Raw genomic sequence first — 7,195 nt, 5'->3', positions numbered from 1 at the left:
TGCAAGTGCTGAAAGTGATTTATTTAACGCTGTCAACCATTAATAAATAACACAAACAACATAAAATACAAAAAAGTATTTAGAAGATAGCAAGTTGTGAAAGATAACGGAAACAGCTGTACCGCAAATTTTAAGTCAAAGTCATCGATTTTCCCTGACGTCATTGGGTGCTTAAACATCATAAAACATCTGATTGGTTTTCATCGTAGACGAAAAAGTTTCGTGTTTTTCGAACAAACCCCATAAGTCTCTCGACATCGAGTGCAAGTCAAAGCTGAAAAAAATTAACATTTTTAACTGAAGTTGTTCGATATGTTTGTTGAAGTTTTCTTGCTAACTATTACAGCATTACTCTATTACGTAACACAAAAACACTTTTATTGCGTTGTTTCAAACAAGGGGATAGTTTTCATTTTTTACTAGTACTACACTGAATTGATGATTTTTTTGGCAAGCAGCCCTTCTATATGACAGTACTCGATTTGCATGTTTCACATTTTAAGTATTCAGAATTATTTCTTTATGTTATTGTCAGGTGTATAAACTCTTTTTTAATTCTTCAAAGTTTTTTTGTAAATTGTGTTTATTTACAAAACATACCTATACGATTATGCTTAAACGATCCGCAATTGACGGAATATTCCTGCGTATCTGTTCTCCGGTTACAAATGCCAGCAAACTTTTTCAAAACTTTACACCAAATTTTTGAACGAGATTTCGTCTTATGACGAGACCTTCCTGTGAAAAGGCAATTGAGTCTGTCAAGATTATGTCTTAGACCTACTGGAACATGGCAAACGTTTCATGACATTTTAACTTAATAGTTGATGAAAAGTAAACTTACTTGCTTCACTGATGGAACAGAACACACACAAACAAATAACTACCAATAAAAATACTTTTCTTTTCATGGTAAATTGTACTTGTAACACCTGCAAAGAACAAAACCTTTTATGAGGTATTTTGAAAGGTCTTTTTCGAAATTTTTAGAAAGAAATTTTTTGAAAACGTGCACGAGTTTCTGGACATGGCTTGCTTGTATAAGAATTCTCTTAAGTTTCGTTCGTTCAGGTTTACCGAGTTGGCTAAAATCAACGCCAATTCTGCCAATTCTCACTGAATCGAGTTGCCTAAAAGTTTGAAACAAACGTAAAATCTACTGACGAGAGATTCCTGTGCGAGCATAACACAGCATGTCATCCGAGCGTAATCTTTTTCACAGCACGGTCCAGGAATTTACCATCATCCAACTGGTGGTACGTTCGAAGGACATAACAGAACTTGTGAAAGATTATTGAAAACGCTTGTGTAACTTTCGAGAATGGCTTGTGTAGCCACATGATCGCCGATGTTCGCAACAAAAGTTAGAGCCTACATAGTCTATACTCTATAGTTACTGAATGTCCAACACGTTTGTTATTCTTTGTGTAATTATTAGCTGTTGTTTCATCAGGACATCTACAAGAAAAAAATCAATAAATGTATGCAGATAAAGATTTTAATTTTCTTTTGTTTCATGAACGCAATCTTTCCAAGACGTCTTACCCAAACGTTTCTGGAAAATATTACTTATTTAAAGTAGGTAAATACCTTGATTCAAAAATAATTAGATGAATAAATAACTATACATGTAACGAACTTCCTCTGCAAACAAGTTACTTAATAAGAAGCCACAGGACCGGTGAACAAATACATGTTTTGAGCAAATATTACCAGGGAACCGGTAACCAGCTTCACACCAGACCTCCGCCTTGTGTCAAATAAGCAGTTTAAGCGCATAAAAATCGATGAAACGAATTGCTGCTTTAATTCATTCTGGCTATAAAAAAGAACAAAATTTAGTGTTCGTAACGTTGACCTTAACATTAAAGTAAACCTTAACGTTAAAGGTTAACGTTCGCACGGTAACCTTTGTTTGATAGAGGTTAACCAACCTCAACCCTACCAAATTTATATTTAAAGCTGTGTTTGCTTGAGGCTTGAAGGATATTTCGTTAGATGTAGATTACAACTTGAGACGTTAATAATAAGCCGTCTCTCGCTTTAAACCCTCGTAAAATCCATCGTAAAAATCCCTCGTAAAATCTATTATATATTGTATATAGACCTTGAATATAATTACTCAAAGTATTAAAATGTAACCCTTGGCTTACATTTAAAGGAATCGGCATCTGAACACAAATCTTATGTCTCACAAATAACTACAGCAACTGTTACTGAATTGTGAAATACAGTTTATAGCCCTATACAACATTGATAGGTGCCAACGTGCGGCGTCGACGATATACGATGATTTGACGAAATTCGCGACGAAAATACGTTTAAGTATTTATGTACGACCGAGGCCGATTAACTTAAGTGAATATTTTAACAAGGCGCAGTAGTCGCAGCTTATAAGGTTCACAGATATTGGATCCAGCCGCTTGTTGGAGCCAAAACCCGTAGAACGGAATTTCTACATACTGGAAAGTGGAAATAGTGGAAAATACTTGTCTTAGTGGATCAACTCCCAACGTCTGGCCACGTAGTAAAACGTATTAAACTGCTAAAATGTAGTAAAAAACGAGTAAAATGCTTTCCCCAAGCTGTTGTAACGTCTCTTTTCACCTTGTACGGGATCACCTGCGAAAGACTTTTCCTCGGGGACAAGCAACTCTAAATTGATGTTCTTTTGAATGCTTTCTTTGTGTTTTGGTGTGATTTATTTTTGTGTTCTTTGAGTTATTTCCGTCGACTATGATTAACAACCATAAACAGAGCTTGTTTAAGTTATTTGGAGACCTAAAGTAGATCGGTCGTTTATTAGATCCGCCGCTTATGGGATCCATTTCTCCCGGAACGGAGGTGGATCTTATAAACGGCGACCACTGCATCTGCCGAAGCAACCACCACAAAAGCTGACCATCTTTTGCGCAAAGCAGATTTCGAGGCCTGACTAATGTTTCAAAATCACATCATAACCAACTGTGATTTGGTGCAGGCTGCAAACGAAATTAATGCAAACTCTATAATGAATTTACTCGGAATGCAATTATTGCCTAATGATTGTCAAGTACCTCACTAAATGGTAGTTAATTGAAAAACGTTAAAAATAAAACCGAAATAAGCAATATGTCTCACGCTTTAAAAAAAGGTCTGTAAATATGCTCACATCGTGTTCACACGGCGTTAAAAATAAGTGGGTTAAAAATAAAACAATCAATATGCACCACCCTCTACTCTAAGTCTCACATTCTTTAACTCACCACCCAAAAAGTTGCTCAAACCTCTTGGCCTAAGCCTAAGGCCAAGCCTAAGCCCTAAGCAGACTCGTAAACATCCACTGAAGAAACGACTGAGCTCCTTATCATCTACTTTCTCAGAAACCTTCTTCTCGTGGAATGCGTGACGTAATATTGGTTCAATTCGATTGATGTCTGTGAAGTGTAAAACAAATGCGATCTGCCGTTGGTTGTTGTGATGATAACCAGAGTAACAAGTCAAATATTTGTACAAACTTACAGTACCTAAGGAATCGAAGTACAAGTCATACTTGTACTGAACATCGTGCTTGTTCGGTCGTTGTCGGTCGACTGGACATGGAAAATAACAACAACCGTTGAACTGGAATCCGAGTATGGAACGGTCTGGAATCTAAGTATTTTGGCGTTTTAAACTAGAACATCGCATTTACAAATCATGCCAAATAGCAAGCCCTAAGGCAAATCAATCGAGATGATAAACAAAAGCGCTTTGATAAGCAAAATCGGCGGTGTGCTGTCTTGTGATCACAATAAATGGTAAAATGTGTGAAAATTTTGCGTTTGACATTTACTCCCACAGTCTTTATGAGTTCCGTGTCTTGTTTCAATTTTGCTGATTAAGTTATTTTTGAGACAGAACAATCCGCTCGGGAAGTTGTCTCTAAGATCGACTGTTCATATTTTCTCGATGAAGATAAATTTTATTTCACAGTGGTATGTAGATTTTCCCACACCATGCAATGTCGATACGTTCTGTAAATAGCTTAAGTTTATCAGTCGATGACCGAACAAGAAAGTAATTATACATCTTGTCTCAGACACAAAACTGTTTTGTTCGCTCAAGCACACCCAAATTCCAATACGTTTTTCTTACAGTTTAGTAGTTCTTAACTTCTGGGTCGCGGAGACCTCGAAATTGGGTCTTGACAGGGTCCTCGCTATGACACCAAAAGTGTATAATTCTATATCGTTTATTACTATTAGATCACCACTTGGGTCGCTCCCACAGATAAGATTTTGGGTCGCGGCAAAACAAGATTAAGAAACACTGTTATAGTTAATTGCGCGTAGCTACCTAATCAGGTACTCGCATAGCTTTTATCACCCGACAAAGTTTTTACTGTCCCAACATATCCTTATCAATCATCTACTGTGCGCATACATACAAAACTTGAAGGCATCTTTTTACAAGTTTGCCGTTTGTAAAAATAAAGTGTTGTTGATTTGTTATCGGCCAGTTTTCGCTTCTACGGCTTGATGCAACACAGGACATAAAATCAATCATTCGTTTTGGGAAACGTAGATTTTTCCGTTGTAAGATTTAAAACAGATTTGCTTGCGTTCTAAAAAATTAACTGATATTTGTTTTCCAGACGTTAACCTGTGTGCAGTTGTTTACCGACATACGCTCAGTTTGAGCTGGAACACTGCTTGTATCCGATGAGTCATTACAAGTTATTTACAACAAACAGAATTGTGGTGGGGAATTGGCTGATAAAAATAAAAGCATACATTTCAACGTTTGATACGTTGTTAGATTACCAACAGAAATGGGAAAATATCAAGGTTAAGATTACAGTTACATAGTCGGGAGTTTTCAAGCATTGCGATAAGAGATTGCCGAAAGCATTCTCCACCATTTACTGCCGAAACGTGCAACGCCAAAGCATTAAATAGAATTGAATTTTCCAGCGTTGGGATCAAAGAAATCGTTACAACAGTCAACAGTATTTGTTGAGCCGCTGTTCAAATTCAAAAACGCGATAAAATACGCCGAAACGAATCGCTAAATACAGTTATTACTTTCATCAACTTCTTCATTTCAACTACTTTATATTAGGGTGAAATTTCAATCATTCCATCGATGCTCAAACTATTTTTAGTTTGGATTTATTCCGAAAACGCTGTTAAATGGTTCGCTCAGCTTTAGAGAAATGATTTTGTTCCAATTTCCAGTCTATAACGCTCATTTTGCTGTCAAAGCGAGTTATTGTTTTGTCGTTGTCGCAATAATCTCAATCGCGTCTGCGAAGTTTGTCAACAAAGTTTCCACCCGTCATTTCCACTCACTACGGTACATAGTTTTGACAACCTTCTGGCAAAACTGTGGCATGTTCTCTTTTGATAAGCGCACTATTAATAAGAATTACGATGTAATAAATCTTTCTGCGTTTTTTTGCGATTTCCTGAACTTACAAAAGTTTTGAAGGCAAGCCACAATTTCATGTAAGTAATGTGTTGATTAGCCATCGCGGGCGTACTTGAACACTTTGTAACATGATACGACGAGAAATTTTGCATAAGGTGAATAAATTTAGACGACCCCACACAGAGTTCCATCAATCTTTATTGTGCAATTTTGGTTCATTGCCATGAACAATGTTCGAAATTGTTGCCTATAAAAACATTAGAGATGAACATAGCCTACTTATCGCGCATTAGGGCACATCCTGACTCTATATAGTTCCGTAGCAGATTACTTGATAACTTTCATGATGGAAATACATGTTTTTTGGTGACGGTTGGCAAATTGAGGTAAACAGAAAATGTTTGCAGGTGTAAGCAGCCTCCTATCAGTAAAGCGACAGAGTAAGCCACGAAAAAGTATTCTTTTGCATTTCAGAAAACTTGGCGTATAACAATTTGAGTCGTCGTTTAGAGCGAAACAGTTTTGACCAAAGGTGCACAGTGCTGAGCTTAAAGACCACAAAATTCTAAGATTACGATTCAGCTCATCGTCACGCAATATCTACCAGCAGACAGCTAAACAAATCAGCCTTAAAATTTTTATGTGCAGTTAAATCGTGTAAAGATCAAACTTAACCATGTAATCGCCGAAGCACTACCAGCTAAGACTGTAAACATCACAATAAACATCAAATAGCATTGGCCGCCAAGATATTTAATGTTGAAAAATTGTAGGCTACGCATTTGAAGATTGTTTTATTTATTATTTTTTTTCTTGGATGGAGTTTTGTTCATTATTCCTTTACTAAAATGTTCAAATTTTTAAAGGTCTTACAAGCTAGGTTATGCAAACGTCCTAGTGTGAAGCTATAGGCTAATTACCAGCAGATTTTCAATTTAGTACAGCAAACTTATATTTCAAAAAGAGATTTCGTTCTACAACTAAATGCCTTATTTGAGCTGTTCAAGAATGAGTTTTTTCTTTGTTGAAGAAAAGCAAATTAGTGACTTGTCGTTTGCATCCCCTTACATGGCATCATCAGACAGCGTCTTCACCACACAATGATAGCTCACAATGGAGAGATTAATCTTTGTTCTTTTGAAATCAAAGGATTCCTGCTCATGCGTTGTTGTCGTTCTTCGTGTTTCCAAGCAAACAACTGAACTAAGGTGATGGATTGTTTAACAAGTTTCCCATCGAAGATATAAACGTGCGTGCATAGAATTTCTGTTTCAAACCGCTGCAGTCGATGAGCAGCATTAGTGACGTAATGAGTCACATGCGCGAGTCGTGTTTTCTAAACACGTGACTTATTCCGAAGTAATCACTTGAGACTTGGTTGGAGTTTGCTCGACATATTATTGATTAGGTTTTAGGGTCAAGTCAAAAAGAAATCTTTCTTTGTTTACAACATTTAGGTACATTGTAACCTAAAATACCCAATGTGGTATAGATTTACAGGCAAGATACCGCATAGGTAACTTGCAAATGCGCACTTACATACGGCACAATTACTTAAATACGGCAAACTTGGTACAAGAAGAATTTTCATCAGGAAATGATATTTCCGCCTTGATATTCCTTCACGATTTGGTTTTACGTGTTAACTTTACTTAGATATTATAGCAAATGACAAGGCCATGAGCCTTTCTTCAAAAAACAAGCTTTGCCATATTCTCAAACTAAATTTTTTGCTGAATGCGCAATTCTCTGGTGACCTCTGGCGACGATACTTCACTCAACATTATAATAAGTCTTATTGCGA

At 36.6% G+C, this 7,195-nt stretch overlaps 1 long non-coding RNA gene across 1 annotated transcript; it reads right to left on the bottom strand.

Annotated features, from left to right (window-relative positions):
- Positions 1-3,403, bottom strand: LOC143460983 (uncharacterized). The gene is made up of 4 exons (XR_013117976.1): positions 3,246-3,403; positions 845-932; positions 601-738; positions 1-274 (listed from the first exon to the last, which is right to left on the bottom strand). It is a non-coding gene; the product is annotated as an uncharacterized LOC143460983 (long non-coding RNA).
- Between the last annotated feature and the right edge of the window lie 3,792 nt (positions 3,404-7,195).

This window comes from Clavelina lepadiformis, chromosome 5 (genome assembly GCF_947623445.1).
Source record: "Clavelina lepadiformis chromosome 5, kaClaLepa1.1, whole genome shotgun sequence".
In the NCBI taxonomy this organism is placed as follows: Eukaryota; Metazoa; Chordata; class Ascidiacea; order Aplousobranchia; family Clavelinidae; genus Clavelina; species Clavelina lepadiformis.
This window is presented reverse-complemented; position numbering and strand designations above follow the sequence as displayed.